The sequence below is a fragment of the Mustela putorius genome, unplaced genomic scaffold (assembly GCF_011764305.1).
Source record: "Mustela putorius furo isolate JIRA1106 unplaced genomic scaffold, ASM1176430v1.1 tig00003845_pilon_pilon_pilon, whole genome shotgun sequence".
NCBI lineage: Eukaryota > Metazoa > Chordata > Mammalia > Carnivora > Mustelidae > Mustela > Mustela putorius.
The window spans coordinates 88,108,541-88,130,038 of NW_025421998.1; the positions used below are offsets into that span (position 1 = coordinate 88,108,541).

Sequence of the window (21,498 nt, forward strand, 5' to 3'; positions counted from 1 at the left end):
TCCGTCTCCCGTCTCCCTCCCCTTCTGTGGCCAGAGCCGCAGCACAGACATCACGCTCTGAGAGGCAGGTCTGAGAAGCGCAGGGCTCAGGAACTGCATGTTGATCATGTAGGAATCAGCATATCTGGCAGATGGGGCCTGTCTGAGTTCGTTGAGCTGAGAGGCATCTGCACCAGGCGGACGGGGAGCTTCTGCCTGATGGGTTTCGGGCTTAACATGCGGCCCGAGATGGGGCAGCCTGAGACTCCCCCAGGGGGATCCAGTAAACACATAGAAACACATAGAAAGATTAAAGCCTTTGTTAATTCCAGGGCCTGTGACACACTGTGGAATAAGACTGGTTTTGCCAAGTGCTGGGTTGATCCTCTTGGCGTTCGTATTTACCTTGATGCGCTTCCAGAGCCGCTGCGTGCAGTCCGCTGTTGGGACGTTGTTGGCCTCTCTAATTTGTCTTTTAAATTGCCGGAGAGTGCTGAGCTGAATGAGGTGGGCACATTAATCCTTTTGGAGAAATCACTTGCAAACCATTTTATTCTCTGTGACTTCCTTGTGATTCCTTGGCTCTCCCTGACTCTTCCTTCTGATTTACTCTCATCTCTGTTGTGCTTGTTTCCCTATTTCTGCATTATGCTCCTTCGCTGCCCTGCATGGCCCCCATGCCCTCGTCTTTCCAGGTAGCGAAGTGGGAGGAGGTCTGTACCAAGAGCCGCAGGATGCCCTCTATCTCTGCATATCACCCTCGGCAATAACGAGGGGCTCTTGTACGCTCCCTGGGCTGTAAGTTCGAACCCTTCCGTGGCTTGGCTGGCTCTGGGAGAGGGCCCTAGAATGCAGGTAAATGAACACTGGCTTACCCAGCAGTCTCAGAGCGCTCAAGGTGCCCATGTCAAGATAAGCAGGTGTGTGTCTCTACCAATAAATCCCATAACCTGCATTCCTGCTTGCGGTGACACAAAAGGAGGTTTCTCCTTTCATTCCTGGCTGCAACATGGAAGGATCCACCCACCTTAAATTGCCCCACGTTCCCTGCTTCCATCTGGTGTGAGCAGAGATCCTGATAAATGAGAATTCCAAGTGGGTGGAAGAGAGTCACGTACAGCTTGATAGGGGGATAGGCGTGTGCGCGCAAGCGTGTGCGCAGGTGTGCCTGGTGCAGAAGAGATGAGTCTGTACATGAAGATGCAGATATTTGTATGTCTGTGTGGGGGGGTGATGTCTGTGTGTAACATTTGGAGTCTAAACCGGGTAATCCTCGCATGGAGTGCATAATGCAGCTACAGGGGGTCCATAAACTGCAAAACTAGATGCAAGATCCGTGTGGATGTCGATTTCATTGTTTTCTGGCAAGGCAGTCCCCGATTTGACTGAGTTTTCAAAAAGCGCTGTGAGAGTCCCAGTCCCTTTTCTTTGACCCTCTGTATTTGCTCTCTCATCCTTGGACCATTCTGAACAAAAGTTAGGGATGGGAACAGGCCGTCACAGTAATGCGAAATGCTATCATCTTGCCGGGCCTTGCGTGTTTCGCTCTTCACTGCCCTTTCTCAGAGTTCCCCGTTCAGAACAGACCACCCCCCACCAGCGGTTCAGACTGTTGTGCTCAGCGGCCCCCACAGAATGAACAGCTGTGGGGGGTTGGGACAAGGGGAAGGCACCGTCAGAATCCACAGGCTTTCACTTTGCATTTGAGAGGAGTTCATCTTATTCTCTCATAAAGCAAGTTCCCACTTCTGAACTTAAGAACATTCTCCATGTAGGAGGGATACCTGAATCAGCGTTGGCCCCCTATTCTTTCATCCTATCAGGGCCGAGCAATTCTTCTTCTTAAGTTTTCAAATTCTTTTTTTTTTTTTAAGATTTTATTTATTTATTTGACAGAGAGAAATCACAAGTAGATGGAGAAGCAGGCAGAGAGAGAGAGAGAGAGAGAGGGAAGCAGGCTCCCTGCTGAGCAGAGAGCCCGATGCGGGACTCGATCCCAGGACCCTGAGATCATGACCTGAGCCGAAGGCAGCGGCTTAACCCACTGAGCCACCCAGGCGCCCAAGTTTTCAAATTCTTAATAACAGACAAACAGGCCCCTTCGCTCTGGTTTTGGTTCTCTGGAAAAACGGGCTCAAGGTCTGCCAAAGCTGAACCTTAGTACCTTAACCTTAGACTGTACTTTCTAGAAATTTCCTAACATGGTCCGTGGCACATTCATCAGTCTTGGCAACCACATATATCCTGTTAAACACAAAGACTCGTAGACTCTTTGTTCCTCCAGAAGGTTCCAGCTTCTGCTGCTGTTTTACTGTTTCCACATCACTGCCCTCCCACGTTTGGAATAAAGCAACAATCCTTCAGCGGGTATTTGTATCTTTCTAGTGTCGGCCATACTTTGTGATGTTGTTTCCCTTCAATTAACTTGTCACTCCATCCTTAGAGCAACTTTATTTCAAATTACCCAGCCCAGACTTTATAGGCTTGAATAAAAATTATCCTATTCATTGTCCTTCTTTAATTGGCCAGCTTCTTCTCTCATTGTTTATTCCAGAAACTTCTGTTCCCATTGATCACAGTGCTCCTTACGTGTGAGTCCGTGCATTTGTTCTGACTGTTCTGACTTATTCTTAAACTTCCCACTCTCTTTTTTTTTTCAAGATTTTATTTATTTATTTGACAGAGAGAGAGTCAAGCGAGAGAGGGAACACAAGCAGGGGAAGCGGGAGAGGGAGAAGCAGGTTTCCTGCCAAGCAGGGAGCCTGATGTGAGGCTCGATCCCAGGACCCTGAGATCATGACCTGAGCTGAAGGCAGACGCTTAACGACTGAGCCACCCAGGCGCCCCAACTTCCTACTCCTCAAAACGCGTCGCACTACCTATCACCCCTTTTCTGGAATGCTCGACTCCTCGACACTCATTTTCCTATCCTCTGCCATCATTGGCATATTATTGGTATCTTCCGTAATGCCAGCACATGACGTATAATAGATGTTTAATAAATATTTGGTCATTTCAAAGATAGCTTTCTAACCAGTGGAATCCGAGAGTAATAAAGGTATGTTTTGGGGAAAGCAGATAATGGCTGGTCCCAAGTAATCAATGCAGAAACTTGTACAAACATACAGCCAATTCTGAGGTCACTGAAGATTAATTAACAATATCTGTAACATCTTCAATGTTCTTGTATGTCAGCAAGGGAAAAGATGCACATTCAGTGCTGATCGTTCTGAATGGTAGCCAGTCACCTGTGAAAACCAAGAATGGCACAATTATTGATTATCATGTATGGTACAGGTGGTTGGGCCTTGTCTTTGAATAATCCAGTATATAGTTAATATTGCTTCCCAAGCATATTTCTTGGCTGAAATGTAATCTTCTGGTGTGTACCTTTCTCTCCGATAAACGTAACAATGCGCTTCCCTTCCCCTCCCAAAACCGTGTGCTTGTCCTCCTGTCCCTGGGATTACGGCATCAGATCCTCGTGTACGGCTCCATTCCAGTGGATTCCAAATAAGGAAGGATTTTCCCATCATAATCGCTTGTTCCCAAAGAGTAACGTAAACTGCTTTAGTCAGCAAAAAATATGTATCATCTTTGCCTTGCTGTATATTGAATTGCTGACTTTTCTTTAGACCCAATAGTCATTTCTTTGGCCCCTTAATTTATGCAGGAAGCTAAAAGAAAAATCACTTAGTATTCTTAATAAAATAGCATAAGGTTTAGATAATTTTTACCATATGCAGTAAAAATGCAAATGTGTGTGGCTTATTTGCAAATGCAGACATTAATAACTGATATTTAAACAGACTGGATTAGCAATTTTACTGATACATTCAGGAGATTTTTCCAATAATTTGCACACTCAAAATCAATTTGAATACAACATGTAAATTGAATTTAATTTTTTGATAGAAAATTGTAGTTATCAGCTTGAACCATTAAATTTACTATTTAATATATGCTTTCCAGCTCACTTGGTTAGAATTTCATTGCGCCTTATCTATATAAATTTAATTAGGCTTGATATCATCAGTATATTATAGAACTAATTAAAGATTCAGATAAGTGCTGAGGGGGCTTATTGAAACTCCATAAAGTTCCATTTGGAGAATGAGATATTCTTCCTTCGGTTCATTGTAAGAGAATGAAACAGCAAGAAGGGCGGCTTGCAGTGTTTCTGGAAAATTATTTAACTGGATTTAATGTACTTATTCCATTCTTTGAAGAGCTTTTTAATTACTCTGTATCTTTGTACAGCCCAACAACAGTTATAATCTTTATTTAAGGGCTGGGAAATCCTCATTTCCCTCTCGTCCCACTGAGCAAGTAGTCTCTTATTCTGGTGTGCACGTGTGGCTGTGTGTGTGTGTGTGTGTGTGTGTGTAGAGAGAGAGGTAGGTGGGACCGGGCTTGTATACCCTGCCTGAGATCGTGTAATGTGTAATGGAGCTTTGGGGGAAGCCTGTCAATCCTCACAAGTAGAATAAGCATCCAGAAAGATCAGAGAGTGCCAGCCATAAACACAGCGAGGAGAGAAAAGATGAGAAACGCTGACCCCAGAGGTAGTCCCCGGGCAAAGCCGAGGTTCCCACTCAGAGCTATGGCTACTGTGAGGCAGTCATGCTGCAAAATTCCCTTTGAATCCCTTTGTAGCTGCATCTCTGTGGTAGAGTATAAAGCAGATGAGTTTAAAAGACTGTGATTTCAACTAAGTGCTTTGTGTCTTCATTACAAAGCACAATAAAGCTTTTTATTACAATGAAGCCGCTATTACTTTCAATTGAATATGCACTGAAATCGGGCCCCATCTCCTGCATTCCCAGGGAGCTCAAGGCTCTTGTCAAAAACATGGTTGTTGTTGGTTTTTCCCCCAGGGCAGATTGAGTGACATAAGGCATGGGTGGGGAAGAAATCAAAGTAAAGTGGACCCAATCATAAATGTGGGCCATCTATGACCGGGGACACCGTGGTTCAGTACAGAGACACCCAGGAAGCCAGAAAATTGGTCACGAGCCTGTGTGGTGTGATAGAAAAGTTGCAGGCTTGGGGGCTTAGGAAATGAAGATTGGAAGCTCTCCTGTTGATAAGCTGTTAGACCTGGGGGCTCATCTCTCCAAAGCGTAAATTTCTTTAGCTGGAAAATGGAAATAATAACAACGCTGCTACCCCTCCTCCCACTCTGGTCTCTGTCATGGGTTAGGATGGTGTTCAGATGTCATCTTTCTAGTCAACCCATGTCTGCGTCCAGATAGGGAAACTGAGGTATTCCGGCCTACCGTGATGTGATGGAGATCACTCATTAGCTAGTGACAGGGCAAGGACTGGAACAGATGCACACGAGATGTCATGTCCACACTGTCACATGGAATATAAAAGGACACAGAGGCATTTTCTTCGTGACATCCTGGCTGCACTTGATAGCATTGCGATTTCTCTCCCCAAGCAAGTATTTCCAAAACATCCCTGCAGGTTTGCTGCCCACGGGGTTTGTAAACACATGCACCTGCAGCCTGGGAAAATATTTGCAGAGACATTTGGGTCACCAACCAATGTGTGTTTCACCACTGCACTTGAAATGTTCCTCTCCGAAAACACTAGAAATGTTTCCCGGTAAAGCAGATTCTCAGCAGAAGTACAAACCTGCATAGGGAGGGACACTGCCAGCTGCCTGGGTGGCACATCAGGGCCCTCCAGACGTAGCGGTTCCTTTCTGGACCAGAGGTCACATGTAACATTTCCCAGCAGAGCCTCAGATGGTCTTGGCCTTTGGTTTTGAACTCTAACAGCAGGTATGCTACACGCTCTTGTAAGTTTCAGGGCAGCAGGTGAGTTCTCTCCTCTGCCCCTGCATTTAGACCATTGAGATGGAAGTTTGGAGGCAGGGGAGGCAGGAAACTGGCCCAGGAGCAAGGGCATACTGAAGGCTTACTGGTTTATTGCCCATTCTTTTCCACACACACACACACCCCCCCCCCCGGCTTAGCGTCCACAGCTCAACCCGTAGTCCTAATTTGAGGCAGGGTATTTGGGATAGCCTTGGTTAGTGACACTGGCCTGATAATGCTGGAGTCCAGTGACCGGACCAGCAGCTTGGAGATCCGGGCAGAGCGGGTGTGATCATGACTCTCCAGACTCATGGATAACCCCAAGTAATCCCCTGTGCCATTTTCCTTTTGTTGAGTTTCCTCCACTGATCCTCATGTCCTGAGAGCGGCATTTCCCCGAGGCCACAGAATAACCAACAGGCACACCTGCTTACTGCCAGGGCCCACCAGACCATATGTGAAGCACTGTGGAGGTTCATTCAATTTTTGAAAACCCTGGAAACTAGGAGACACTGAATCTGAAGGTTGTGAATATGAAGTGAGTGGAATACTCCCTTTCAGCCTTCCCCCCCAGCCTTCTCTAATATTTGCGAAACACTGGGCTCAGGTTGCCAGGCTATTTTGCTGTCTTTGGAATAACTTTCTGTGTTTCCTATGGAGACTCAGCATATTTTTTCTTCCAAACCTGTACTCGCTGGGATCACAGGCCATCCTGCCCTCCACCTTCCCACCTCACACAGCCTCAATTCAGCCTTGGAAAGTCACTCATTACTGGGATGAAGACCCGAAAGGCAGCCGGTGGAGAGCAGATCATGGCAGCAAGACTCCTCTTCTGCTTTAACTTCGCAGACGCTAGCACGGCAGCCACACGGTGAGGAGTCGTCTGCACCTCAGTTTCTAATTCCCCCCCACCCAACATCCAGGCTCAAATAATAATAATAATAATAATAATAATGTGTTTTTGCCAAATAGGTGTATTTTCATAGCACTTTACGGTTTGCACAGGGCTGTCACAAGGAGCATCTCAGTGGGGCTTTCTGTTACAAACAGTTGTGTTTCCCCGGGCTTGCTCCTGAGTATAAACTGTTTTCTCACATCCCATTTCAGAGTTTTTCTGGAATGATCTGGGCAACGTAAGCTAGGGTAGTGTATTATCAGGCAGGCAGAATTCAGACTGTTGTTAACCAACCAGGTGGCCTTAGGTATTTAGCCTTTGTGAGTTCTGGCCATGAGGATGAAATCCAGGTACTGGGAAAGCATCTTCCATATACTGTTAAATAAATACTCATTGTTTCCCCTGAACAAAACATTAAAATAATCAATTGTGAATTGTCAGCTTGGTTATATTTCTCCCCCCCCCCCAAGATTTATTTATTAGAGAGAGAAAGAGGGAGAGAGAGAGAGTGAGTGCATGAGTCGGGGGAAGGGGCAGAGGGAGAGGGAAAAGCAGACTCCCCGCTGAGCAGGGAGCCCAGTGCTAGACTCCATCACCCCGGCATCATGACTTGTGTTGAAGGCAGACGCTTAACTGACGGAGCCATTCAGGCACCCTATGGTTATATTTCTGTTACTCCATAACCATGTGCATAAAACTGTCCCTAGTCCTAACTTGTTTTTCTACTAGGGGTTGTTCATTATTCATTCATTAGCTTGTCTTGAGATTAGCGTGCACGACTAGAGGCAGTCCGAAGGCATTCTGTGCAAAGGCTTTGGAGGAGGCGTCGCGGGAGGACCTCTAAAGTATGGAGCCCTGCAAACGGCTTCAGTACATTTCAGGGGAACTTGGTGGATAGGGGAGCTAGTGGAAATGTTTCCGTATCCGTCAGCTGACAGAATCTTTGCTGCAAATGTTCCGGGCGAACATTGAACTGCAGCAAATGTCTTGATTAATGGATCAATCTTCACACCACTATTGGCTGTGGGTGCACATCCTCCGTGTAGCTAAAGAAGTCAGGGTTGTAGTTCATAAAATTAGCATCTTTATAACAGCTTGAGAGACAATTTACATACCATAAGCATTAACCCTTTTAAAGTGTGCGGTTCACGTGGGGTTTTTTGGACGGTGTACGGTTGGGCGGTCAAATCATCACTGGGTGATTTGAGCGCATTTTCATCAACCCGAAAGGAAACCCTGTATCCGTTATCCGGCGCTCCTCGTTTCCCGATTCCCACCCCTGGCAGCCACTAATCTCCTTTCTGTCTCTGTGGGTTTGCGCCTTCTGGAGATACCATTTAAACGGAATCCTAGAACGTGTGTGTTTTTGGTGATGAGCTGCTTTTGCCCCCATACTGTTTTCAAGGTTCATAAAACCAGCATTTGTCATAATGTTAGGATGCGAGGCTGAGTTAAAAATATGTATCCGGGCACCCCCCCCAACACCTGGCCTATTGCCAGCTCTCATTTTCTTTTCTGCGTTTTAGGCGGATGGGGGAGGAAGGTAGCGCGCTCTTACTGAGATACAACTTGCGCACAGAAAACTACAAGACTTAACTGTAGAGCCTGGCTGCGACCATGTGACCGTCGCCCCCCACCCCACCTTGTGACTCCTCCTTGCCTGGGGCTCTACCTTTCCTTCTGGAGGTGTTGGGGGGGTGGGGTGGGGAGCCGCACCTGGGGCTCTACCTTTCCTTCTGGAGGTGTTGGGGGGGTGGGGTGGGGAGCCGCACCTGGGGCTCTATCTTTCCTTCTGGAGGTGGGGGGTGGGTGGAGTTGGGGGGGTGGGGAGCCGCACCCTCCATCAGGCACCATCAGGGGCAAACGCTGAGCTCCAAAGGGAAGTCTTCTGAAGGGAAACCCAGGTATGGGACAGAGGCAGCCCGCCCCCCCCCCCACCGTCCCTGCGGTTAGCCTGGCGGGCTGTGGTTTTGCGGCTGGTTTTTACCCTGATCAGCAGGGTATTCCTCTCGTGCAATTCCATGTATCCGCTTCTCTGCTGAAATAAAAAATCTTTTATTCAGGAAATTAGGTTTTCATTTTAAATTCACTTTATGGTCTTTGAAAAACTTTCATTTTTGTGTGGTCGGGCGCTATAGGTTAGCATTAGCATTTAAATAGAGGTATTAACCAGGCTCTAAGACCTTTCTCTCCCATGGTGCCCTTTCTGGGAGGTTTTTCAAATCGGATACTTTTTTCTTCCTACAAAAAGAATGCAAATGCTATATATATTTTCCCCATCAAACACCCTTTTCTTTATTTATAGACTTAGGAGAACGGCATTGTTGAACAGTCTCGCATTAGTCTTTTATATAGAAAGGGCCTGTTGATAAAAATTTCTATTCTGTCCCTCCACACTGGATTTTCTCTGCAGACTCTCAGAATGAATTTCCCTGTGGCTAATTATATCCTGTTTTACCTCATATCCCTCCGCACACCCTCCCCAGACTCAAATCCCGATTGTAAAAGAAAAATCTGGTGTAAATTCTTGCCCTGCACTAGGACACCGTCAGTTACCAGTGCTCCCGGAATCCCTATGGAGAATCCCCCAGACCAGGAGAGAATCCCACAGACCAGGCTTGGAATCCAGCGTCAATTCATGAAGACGAGTGACCTTTTTTCTCAGATTTCTCTCTGTATCTGCCAGACTAAGGTTATCAAGTCCGTTATGTGTGGTTGTCGAGACATTAAGTTAAGATGATGATCGTACTCCTAACTTAGAATTTTAAATATGATTATATACATCTTGCCGTCTTCTGTTCCTGCTGCCGCTGACTTCCCTCTCTGCCTCTTCTCCATCCTGCCGAATATGTCATCACGGTTCCAGGCCAGTGTTGACCTGAATGGAAGGCACTAGAGGGGTCAGCAGGATGTGTTTTTCTGCTGAGGTGTTGGCCTTCGTTTCTCTCTTGGACATTAATTTTGTTCCTCTGTATGCTTGGGGATGTGGTGAGGACACCTGGAACACTGATACAGTCTGACCAGGAGATATTGAGCAAACCAGGGAGAAGCTGGGTAATCGGACCTCCGGAAGGCTCCCTTGCTTCTCACAGGAGCCAACGTACACCCTACAGCCCCAGAGGTCTTTCTACATCGCAGCTGTCCTCACATCTGACTTGTTTCCCCAACCCTCTGTCTTCAGATGCCTTCCCCAGCACTGGTCCCCCAATGCCAGCCTGGAAACTGAAGCAAAACCGCCCTCATCTTTAGGACAATTAGAAAAATAATGGTCCTGTAGTGAGTTTCTCATCAAATAAAATACAATGTTTTTGTTCTGAAATAATTACCTTCCTACTTGAGAAGGATTAAAAGGCCTTCCTTTATTAAATCCTCATAATAGGGTCACCTGGGTGGCTCAGTCAGTTAAGCATCTGACTCCTGGTTTCAGCTCACGTTGAGAACTCGTGGGCCATGGGCTTGAGCCCCGCCTTGGGGCCCCGCACTCAGCAGACAGTCTGCTTGAGGATTCTCTCCTCCTGGCCCTCCCCCTCCCTGTGTGTGCATGCGCTCTCTCTCAGATAAATAAATAAATCTTTAGAATAACTACTTAAAAAATCCTGGAAATGATAGATGATTGTTTAGTTGGAACAACATAGGCAAAGTAAAAGGTTAGCGACTCTAAGTCAGTCTCACCCTCTTCCCCTCATTCCGCCTACCCTTCCTCCTCCCGTGGGTCCCAGGTTTCTGGCGTGACACACAAGGTCTGTGTTGACCTGGCTGCAGCTTACCTCGCTGACCTTCTGTCCCTCCCTCCTCCTCCATGTACCCCTGGCACCCCAGTGAGGACTCAACCATCTGGAGCCCCTTCCCTGTAAATACCCTATTCATCCCACCTTTCTAACCAGTTCTCCCATCCCACTGACTTCGCGCATGGAGCACTTTCTTCCCCTTGTGTCTGCCTCAGCACCGACGTTGCCTCCAAGCAGCCTTCCCTGACTGCTCTTAAGAAGTGTATAGTCTCCCCATCCGTGATCTTAGGGAGTCTCATGTGTACCTTTGTTACGGCCACTATCACGCTGCTGTAATCACATGGCTACAGTCCTCTCCAGAGAGCAGCCCCTGAACTCACTTCTGCAGCCCCAGAACCTATTGCAGACTACCTGATGCCTAACTTTAACTGATGCTTAAATGTTTGTTGAGCGAATAAACCAAGAATGGTTTTGAAAGGCACCACATCAGCACTGAGGAAGCCACGGGGAGAGTCGTAAGACATCGTCTTTGTCGTCAGGAGGCCCGCGTTCTGGGAGAAGATAATAAATACATATTATGGTGCATCCAAACAATGGAATCCTCCACAGCCATTAAGAAGAATGAGGCAGGTCGATATGTACTGAAGTGGAACCATCTCCAAGATATATAGTTAAGTGGGAAAAGCCAAGTGCAGAAGAGCATGGAAACACCATTTCTCTTTAAATTACATGTGCGCCTGCATGCTCACACGTGCATGTACACACACACACACACACACACACACACACACAACTACACAGGTATATGTGTAAAATGTATCTGGAAGGCTACCCAGGAAACTAGTAGTGGTGATAGGCTCTAGGAAAGGAAACAGGGTTGCCAGCCGGGAGAGAGGAGTGGAGTAAAAGGCTTTGTACCATATGCTTGTTTGTACCTTTTATTTTGCTTCTTCAACGAACATCTGTGTATTAGGTGCCAGACACTGCTTTAAGCACTTTACAGGTATTAGCTCAATAACACTCTTTGGGGTAGGTACTATCATAGCCTCCTGTTAGACCCTAGTAACTTTTTTTTATTGTATCACTCTCCTTAAAGAATCTTAATAACCTCTTTCAAAAGCAGATCCTGCCTGGAATGTCTCATGTTAAATGGCGGACCCATGCAGTAACAGAGAAGGAAGAAGTTGTTCAGGGGAGAGCTTCATAGTGGAAACAGATTTCATCAGTCCTGAGGGTTATTTAGGCTTTGATACACAAGTCCGGTGCGAAAAGGATGAAGTATGTTCTAGAGACATGAGTAGCTCTGTTTGACTTAAATAGAAGGTTGACACAGGGAGAAGATGGAAGAGCGGGCGGAATGGGGCCACCTTGGATGTCGGTGTTAGAAGTTTGGGGACTTGATCCTGTTGACATCAGTGAACACACAGTCTTTTTTGTTTTGAGTTTGGCTGTTTGTTTATTTTAAGATTTTATTTATTTATTTGACACAGAGAGAGAGATCACAAAGAGATCACAGAGAGGCAGGCAGAGAGCGGGGGCAGGGTGGGGGGGAAACCAGGCTCCCCGCTGAGCAGAGAGCCCCATGTGGGGCTTGATCCCAGGACCCTGAGATCATGACCTGAGCGGAAGGCAGAGGCTTAACCCACTGAGCCACCCAGGCTCCCCTTGTTTTGGGTTTTTGTTTGCTTATTTGTTTGTTTATTTTATACAGAATAGTAATCTGATCTGGTTGGAACCAGAGAATATTAGTCTGGGCAAGTGAGTGAGCATGAGAGACTCCAGTGGGAAATAGTTGTCGTAACCTACTGAGAAGAGACTCCGCTCCGATCTGTGGTAATGAGATTGGAGATAAGCAAGGAGCTTAAGGGACATTACACTGATAGACCCGGTGATGATTAGACAAGAGTCAATAGTGACACTGATATTTTGAGGTTTTGCAAACTTTGGAAGTTAGGCACCTGATAAGAGCATCTAGTAGAAATGTCCAGAAACCCATGAAAATAAAGCTTTGATCTGTTAAGAGACCAGATCTTGAGGAAAAACATCTCATGCACAGGTAAGACTTGGAAGCAGAGAGAGGAGAAGGAAGGGCCAAGGCCTGCCGGTGAGGAATGCCTGCAGCCAACAGACAGAAGAGGAGCCAAGAAAGAACTGGAAGAATCTGAGGCAGCTCGAGAAGGATCTCGTAACGTGACTTAAAGAGAGTTGAGTTCAGAATGGAAAACCCAAGAGGAAGACGACTAAGGAAAAGCCATCGTGTTTATGTACTAGAATGTCATTGGTGACTTTTTAAAATGTAGTTTCACAAAATGGAGGCTTTAGAAGGAGAAACAGTGAATACAAATGATTTGTTCCAGAAATTTAACAATGAAAAGGAGAAAAGAAACGAGAGACAGAGTGGACAGAGGATTGCATGAAGCTTGTGGAGTTTGTTGTTTGGATTTGGGGTTTTTTTCTTCTCTTGTTTTTGTTTTCAAAAGAGGAGGAAACATAAGGATGTTTGAAGGCAGACATGAAAGAATGAGGGAAAGGGGTAGATACTAGACCCACAAGTTCAAAACAAAACAAAACCCCAGCAGGGTCCTACCAGTGTTGGGATCAAAGGCATACCTACCATGTCATTTGATTTAATCCTCAAACTTAACTTGTGATGTTACCTGACCTAACCCACATATAAATGAAGAAACTGAAGTTCAGAGAAACCAAGAAGTGTCTGAGGTCATATGCATCAGTGAAAAGTTGTGGAATTCGTGTCTAACTCCACTGGAGGATGAAAGAGAAGATGGCGGATTGCACATCATGAGCCAGAAACGGGTCTCTTCTCTCTGTCCCCCCTTTTTTATTTGCAGCCAGGTGCCCCCGGCAGAGGTGCTCCACATCTCGCTCCCAGAGCTGGGTCACAGGACCCCTCCTTTTACACAGAGCACCTCTTTCATTCATTAGTGTTGCTTTTTACTTTGTCCTTTGTCACTTAAGAGAGGGGCTGACTGTCGGATCTCTCATTCACCCATTCCTTTCCATTGATTCCACACCCATAGATGCCCTGTTCTCGGGCCAGGAGGTACCAAGGAGTGAGACCGAATCCAACGCTGCTGTCACAGCCCCTATGTTCTGGGAGGGGGCGGCAGACATTCACGTAGTAGACACTTAACAACACTTACTCCTTTCCAGCCACTCTTCTTCATTATTTGATCCTGGTAACAACCCCATATTACTACTTCCTTTCTCAGATGAAGAAGAGAAGCCACAGAGAGATTGGTAAATTAAGCCCAAGAGCATAAAAATAGTAAGAGGCAGAACTACGATCTGAACTGAGGTTGCTGGCTCCTGAGTCCATGATCTTAACCACTAGAAGATGCTGGGTCTCTGACTTCATAGGTAGATACATTTTTTAAATACGTATAATATAAATTTTATAAATACATATGATGTAGAAATATAACTATCCCCAAAAAACACTTTTTATATATACTTATGTTTAGATAAAGATCAATGCTGAACAGAAGGACAGTAAAAGGACACAGCTTGATGAGAGGGGCAGGTCTTGCCTTCCAGAAGGTAGTCAGGGAAAACCTCACTTATTGATAAGCTGACACTGGAGCAAACGCTGGACCGAATATCTTTTAATCCTCTCTTTTCCTCCAACCCTCTGTCCCTTTAATCCCATTTGATGCTCTTTTCTGATTTTCTTTCCATTGGCTTTAGGGTCTATAGCAAGACAGAACTCTGAAGCACAACAAAGGAGCGGTTATCATCACTTACTTGCCCTAAAACTGGTACTTTTAAAATTTTTTTTTTTTTTAACAGGAGTAAGAAAATTCTCTGGTTCCATGTTCTTATCCGCCCCCCCATACACACTCCCCCTGCCATGAACCATTTTACCAGTGCTGTTCGAAGGTTCCTCCCCACCATGAAATACAGAAGGGTAGAATTTCTTCCAAAGAAATTCACTTGGGTTTTCCCTACACGTGTCTCATTTCATTCTTTTCTGCCCCAACTCTGAATTCTCTGGAGTCCGTTACATTCTTTCTCTTTCTTTGTTGCTGTTCACAGCCCTTCCCCATTTAGTAACATTTGCCCTTGGCGGCACCTGTATGTGCTCGCACATTAATTAAGGTATTAAGTGAGATCAGTTATAAGCCATTGTCCTCAGCATTCGCTAGATGCTTTCTCTATGAATTTGTTGATTTGCCTTTATCATTACCCTTTGTTTGTTCTTCAGCCTGTGTCCCATCAGGGGTAGCCATTCAAAATAAATTCGTTTTGCTAGTTAAATTTTTTTTAGAGGCACTGGATAAAATGGTTCACTGACATGCAAATATATATCAGCCACAGTGGTGTTTCCATCCACCAAATTCACATTGCTACCCAAAGCTATCCATCACATTTGTCAGAGTATTTGGGTTTTTAATTAAACCCTGCTGGATATTGTACATATTTCCATTAGCTCTTTCTGATTTAGTCTATCATTTTTCTAATTGACATCGGGTCTGAGTCACATGTCCTTGAATCTCAGGTGGCCCATTTTGTAGCTTTGGTTTATTTAGGTTTTCTTGCTTCTGTAAATAACCTGAGGGTTTAGTAAATAACGCCCTGGAGTATTTGCCATTAGGACCTGCTGATTTGCATATGCTCTCGCTTTTCAAATAATCTGCTGATTTTTTTTTTTTTGTTCCTCTGCCAAACCCGTTTTTTTCTTTCTGGCCCGTCAATCCTAAAAGATATAGTTCTTTTGTCTCAGCAAAGTAGAGAAATCCCCCGTAACAATATCGAGAAGTGCGGTGGGATCCCTAACTAAGACCAAAAGTCATCAGTAAGGGTTTGAGTAACTTAGCCAGCTGATGGCCGACTAGCAATTCTTGTATCAGACTCCCCAGCAGTGATAATGGCTTACAGTGAACCACCCACTCAGCCTCACCCAGACCTTGTCTAAACACGCTTGTGGGGTATCTGGTTAGGGCAGAGTCAGTGGCTGAAGGAAAGAACTGGCAGCTACTAGAATGGATCCATTACCTTGGCCTCATTGTCTTAATATTCTAATGGCAGGTTCTTCCATCGAAGCCATGCAGTCCATGCCTACCCTCACTGACCTCTGTCCCCAAACACTTACAGGTAGAAAAGGATTTTGGTTTATAAATATGGGAAGCCAACACCAGTGACCCCTTCCCTTCTCCATCCATCACTAATTGGTAGTCCCAGGAGCAGAATCCTATCCTTGGCTTGGTTCTTTGTCTAGCGCCCTCCAACTCTTTTCTTCTTTCCCACAGACCAAGAGAGAGGAGCAGAATAGGCAGGCTGCCTGGCAAGCCCAGATTTATTTTACTATAAAGTTTTTACCTAGTGTCCTAGATATCTTTGATCTGGGTCATGGTTGTATTTTTTCAAAGTGGTGATAAAAGAAGCTTCTCGAAACCAAGAGATTACATCTATAATTTTCTCTGTTCTACAGTAGTCCCCCATTATGTGCAAGGAATAACTTCCAAGACCATGTCACAGAAGTCTGAAACTACGGATAGTACTCAACCTCTTACGTACTATCTTTTTCCTATATGTAATACCTTTGGCAAAGTTTACTTGTAAATTAGGCACAGTAAGAGACCAACAACAATAACTAATAATAAATAGGGGGACAATCATAACAATCCATCATAAGAAAAGTTATGTAGTCTCAGAATATCTCGTGCACATCCTTCTTGTGATGACGGGAGATGGCGAATGCTTGTGTGATGAGATAAAGTGAGGTGGATGACATAGGCATGTGACATAGCACGAGGCTGCTGTTAGTGATTCGTCCAGAGGAGGGTCCTCTGCTTGTGGACCGTGGTCAGCCATGGATAACTGGAACCACAGATAGCAAGACTGTGGATAAGGGGACACTACCATATTAGCTTTTAAGATGTTACTATGGCTTCCTAAGTACTAGTGATAATAACACTAGATATTCCTTTGAAGAAATCCTTTGCATTATTTATTGAAAAGTTGATAAATGCTTAAAACTGAAAAAGCTATAGGGCCTCTGAATTATTTTTCTTCTGCGTATGTCAGCCACCACTTCCCAAATGGCTAATCTGGGCCATATAGATAATACTCAGTATAAGGGCCCTGTGCTAATCGGTAAATAATATGTGGCTTGGAGACCACCAAAGTACGTAATACTATCTCCTTTTATCAAGCTATGATCTTCAATATATTATTTTTTAATTGAAAAAACTCTCTAAAGTGATATTCAGCACAGCATAACTCTCCTTAACCTGGATTCACCTTTTGATAATCAAAAGAGCGTTTACAGGAGTAGGAGACAAACACAATTATGAAAGTAAAATGAAGGACCTAAATAAAAAATCACAGAACAAGAGGGTAATTCTATTCACTCTTTCATATTTCATTATTTGATAACATCAGAAGATGAATCCATCAGAATTGCTTTGGCAAGTGCAAACAGAAGTGTGCCTGATCAATATTTATTAAAACCTTCAAAATGGGAGAAGGAGTTGAGCAGACTTCTTAATGGACTGAATAATTATTCATACAAATGGGGTTTGACCGAAGGCAGTGCCAGACCAAAGAGACACAGTTTTAATTGTACTGAATTTAAAATGCAGATCTTCCTCTAGCCCTGCTGCAGAAAACTTAATTTAAAAAATTATCTGATGGAGCGGAGAGCGACATATGAATCCTTAAGTTCCTGAGGAGGAAATTTCAGCCACAGATAGTATAAATTTAGAAAGTATTGCGAAGGTGAGGAGCAAAATTTCTAGCTGAGAGAACCAGAAGAAATTTTCTTCCCATTTCAGGGACTATAAGTGAGCATGGGAGAGGACCATCATCTCACAAGTGATGGGTCTCTGAGGAATTCCTTTGTTTGGACTGGTTGTGTTTTTTTTTTTTTTCTTTTTTTTTTTTAATTTTTTCCCCTAATTTTATTTATTTATTTGACAGAAAGAGACTGCAAGTAGGCAGAGCAGCAGGCAGAGAGAGAGGAGGAAGCAGGCTCCCCACTGAGCAGAGAGCCCGATGCGGGACTCGATCCCAGGACCCTGAGATCATGACCTGAGCCGAAGGCAGAGGCTTAACCCTCTGAGCCACCCAGGCGTCCCATGGTTGTGTTTTCTGAAGAGAAATAAAGCAGGGGTCTGGGGCCTGCTGTCAAAATATGAGGCTACGTTCCTGAGAAGGATGAACACAGCCTACTTTAGCTTTTAGCATCTCCTCAGAAGAGACCCCCTCCCCCACTTCCAGTACTACTGACGAGTGCTGGTTATCCAGACTCAGCCATCAGGTAACTGTGGTTAAGGGTAGTGCTGTCCGTGAAAGCAGTGTGTGTGTGTGCCACTTTCTATAAAGAAAATGCAGGTAGATGACCCATCAAGCCTGCACAGGACTAGCACAACAGATTCTCAGGCTCTGACTACCTCTTGAATGATTTTCTCCTGCCACCCGCTGAGGGAATGTCTACACTGTCTTTTCTAAAGACCACGCTTCTCTTCTGGAATGCCCCGATCCGAAGAAAAGTCGCCCCCAGTCTGTTGTCAGGAATGCTAAGAACTATCCCTAGAGAACATAAATCCAATTCTGCCAATACCTCTCTGAAAATTATTTCACTTTTTTCTACCTGAGTTTTCTCATTCCCGCGATGGAAATAACTTCCACGATTTCAAATTAGAATTTTCAATCATGTCTGTAATAAACTCTAAGCTCTTTGAAGGGGAAGACAAATGAGAGCAATTATATTATATTTTTTAATAAACTAATTTATTCTTCTGACATGCGGGATTACCATCCATTTTATTATTGGCCTGGAAAGTACACATCTGAGCTAAGTTTACACTTGTTCAGAATATTTCCAAATCAATCACTGCAGCATCTCACCTACTACGGTTCAGGGAAAATCAGCATCAGCTACTTCTGATGGAAGCCCGTGGTTTTAAAGGAGCAAGCAGAGGATGCTATAAAGGTTTTAAAACCCAAAAATGCTTAAATAGCATCTGCTCTGACCTCTTTGTTTTCAGTTTGGGAAGCAGAAGTCCAAAGAGCCGACAGCCTTTGCCCAAGGTCACACAACGAGTTAGCAGGGAGTGAAAGACTTAACCAGAATCTGAGCTTAGTTGATCTCTTGAGTATTCACTTCTCTCTAAGTCTTCTAAGTCTTTCTGCTCTAACTACCTCTTAATTATTTATGGGATGATTACCTAGTTATGGATTATTCCGCTCCTTTCTTTTCTCTTTCTCCATCTCTCTGCTTATCACCATGCATGCATGCATTGGGTGGCATACCATTGAATGAGCAGGAGTTGGATGTTTTACCCAACAATTTAGTGACCCATCTGCTGCTGGGTTTTTTTATTCAAGTTCTCAAAATGCTGCAACTATTGGCTAAAAAGAATGTGGGGGGTACTGTCGATACTAAGTTAAATTCAGGTAAAATTTTGCTCCTTCACAACTTAAGTTTAATAAGAAGTCTACTTCAGAGCCCAGTTGTCTTGTTGACATTATTACTTTCAGTATCTCAGGAAGGAGTAGATGATAAAGCCTTTACAATGACATTGGTTAGTTATCCCTCTTCCTCAAGGAAGTAATCAGTCAGAAGGGCAGCCAGCTTTTGGAAAGAAAGGTGACTTTGTCCATTACCCACTTGGAGGGGCAAAAAGCGAGGAACACATGACTCGATGAAAATGCCAAAACTCATTTCTGTAACTTCTGGAATGCTGAATCAGCAGCATGACTTCATTATTCGTTTTAGAGCCCTGAACTCCCAATCGAATCCAGTGCTGTTCAAATATTAAATATTAAAGTGTGTAAATGAATTTCGAATTACCGAAATACTGGCATATTCCATTACCATGGAAGGCAGAGTTGAGTTAGTACGTGAATTTTATTTTGTCCCTATTACCTGAATGACTAAAATTTGCTGTGTAACTTTTCTTTGCAATTAGTACTTCCACTTTGTACTGCTTCCATTATGTCCATATTATGGCATATTCTGCTTAATCTTTGTGTTGAGTCTGTAGAGTCTATATGACACACAGAGTTCAAAGTCCTTGATTGTGAGGCCTTCAACAAATGGCTGTGTGCTCATTTGTGCAGTGTGGATGTTTGCCATAGCTATGTCAAAGGGTTGTGTATGCCAGTGCACCTAAAATTTAGACCTTTTTTTTTTTTTAAAGATTTTATTTATTTATTTGACAGACAAAGATCACAAGTAGGCAGAGAGGCAGGCAGAGAGAGAGGAGGTAGCAGGCTCCCTGCTGAGCAGAGAGCCTGATGCGGGGCTTGATCCCAGAACCCTGGGATCATGATCTGAGCTGAAGGCAGAGGCTTAACCCACTGAGCCACCCAGGTGCCCCTAGACATTATTATTAATAGTATCTCAATCAAGACAGATTCTCGCACCCGGCATGAGACATAACTAGGTAGCCATGGAAGATTTCCTTCAGGGATTTAGGACTCTGGACGCCACCCTGTAAAGGGAGGCAGAGGGCAAAGCTTTCCCCGGGGACTGTGGACAGCCCCTAGTTAGCACCTTCTGTCCACCCCCACCCCCAGACTCTCGGGACCGCCTGCAGGTCCAAGAATGACAGTTGCTGTGTGGGAATTGCTGGTTTTACTGGGGCTTTCTTTCCTCCATTTACAACGAAGAGAGCTAAAACTTGGCAGTAGCTTTCAGAGATGCCGTGATAACTTTTATGATGAGTGTGGTAGAGTGGGAGGTGGAACCAGGGACAAGAGACTAGAAAGGTCTTGCTTCTTGTTTGTGGAAATTTCTTAAGAGTTCTTGAATAAGAAGAGCACTTATACTCCAGATATACAAAGGTATATCAACAGACTATGTACATTAAAACATACACACCTGGGGTACCTGGATGGCTCAGGGGTTGGGGCCTCTGCCTTCAGCTCAGGTCATGATCCCAGGGTCCTGGGATTGAGCCCCGCTCGGTGGGGAGCCTGTTGCCCCGTCTCGAGCCTGTTGCCCCGTCTCTCTCTGCCTGCCTCTCCGCCTACTTGTGATCTCTGTCAAATAAATAAATAAAATTTTTTAAGAAAAAACAACAACACATACAGATCTATGTACATTAAAAACCAGTAAGTAAAATAATAATAATAATAATAATAAATAAATAAAAATAAAAACCAGTAAGTAGATGAAAAATGGTTTGACTTCATGAATATTAAAAGACTATGAGGAGGTAGGTGCAGTCCGATGTTGTTGGTAGGAAGAAAAAAATCAATGCAACTCTTTTAGGAAGCAGTTTGGCAGCATTGCCCAAGTCCTAAATACTGTACTTACCTTTGACTAAATCTGCCTTAAAAATCTATCCTCAGGAAAGAAAGTGTTTAAAATTGGAAACAAAGGGCCACCTGGGTGGCTCAGTTGGTTAAGGGTCTACCTTCGGCTCAGGTCATGATTGCCCAGGGTCCTGGGATCCAGCCCCATGTCCACACAGGTTCCGCTCAGCAGGGTGCCTGTTTCTTCCTCTACCTCTGTGTCCCTCTCCCTCTCCTCTGTCCCTCCCCCTTACTCATGCTCTCTCCCTCTCCAAATAAATAAATGAAATCTTTTTTTAAAACAAAACAAAAAGCTTTGCGCAGTGGCAGTATCGTAGCCAATAAGGTTTATCCGAGGTGCGATTATTGCTAATTAAAACCAAAACAAAGGGGCGCCTGGGTGGCTCAGTGGATTAAGCCGCTGCCTTCGGCTCAGGTCATGATCTCAGTGTCCTGGGATCGAGCCCCGCATCCGGCTCTTTGCTCAGCGGAGCCTGCTTCTCTCTCTCTCTCTGCCTGACTCTCTGCCGACTTGTGATCTCTCTGTCAAATAAATAAATAAAATCTTTAAAAAAAAAAAAAAAAAAATAAAATAAAACCAAAACAAATAAGTAAGATAAAATTGGAAACAAAGTGTCCAACAGTCTGTCAACCCAAATATTTCAACTGTAATAGAGAAAATTGGTAGAACATCACACAAAACAAAAACTAAAAAGAAATGCGAAAATATGGTACATCTTTATAACGGACTTCTAGGAGTAATCTTCGTTTCTGCTTAATCTTTGGGTTGAGTCTGTATAGTCCA

At 44.5% G+C, this 21,498-nt stretch overlaps 1 protein-coding gene and 1 non-coding gene across 2 annotated transcripts in view; both read left to right on the forward strand.

The window, feature by feature from the left end:
- The window catches only part of EXOC4 (exocyst complex component 4), a 730,537-nt gene that overhangs the window by 702,615 nt on the left and 6,424 nt on the right, over positions 1-21,498 (forward strand). The gene's annotated exons all lie outside the window — the stretch shown is intronic.
- Positions 21,006-21,139, forward strand: LOC123387065. Its single transcript, XR_006601436.1, has one exon. It is a non-coding gene; the product is annotated as a U4 spliceosomal RNA (small nuclear RNA).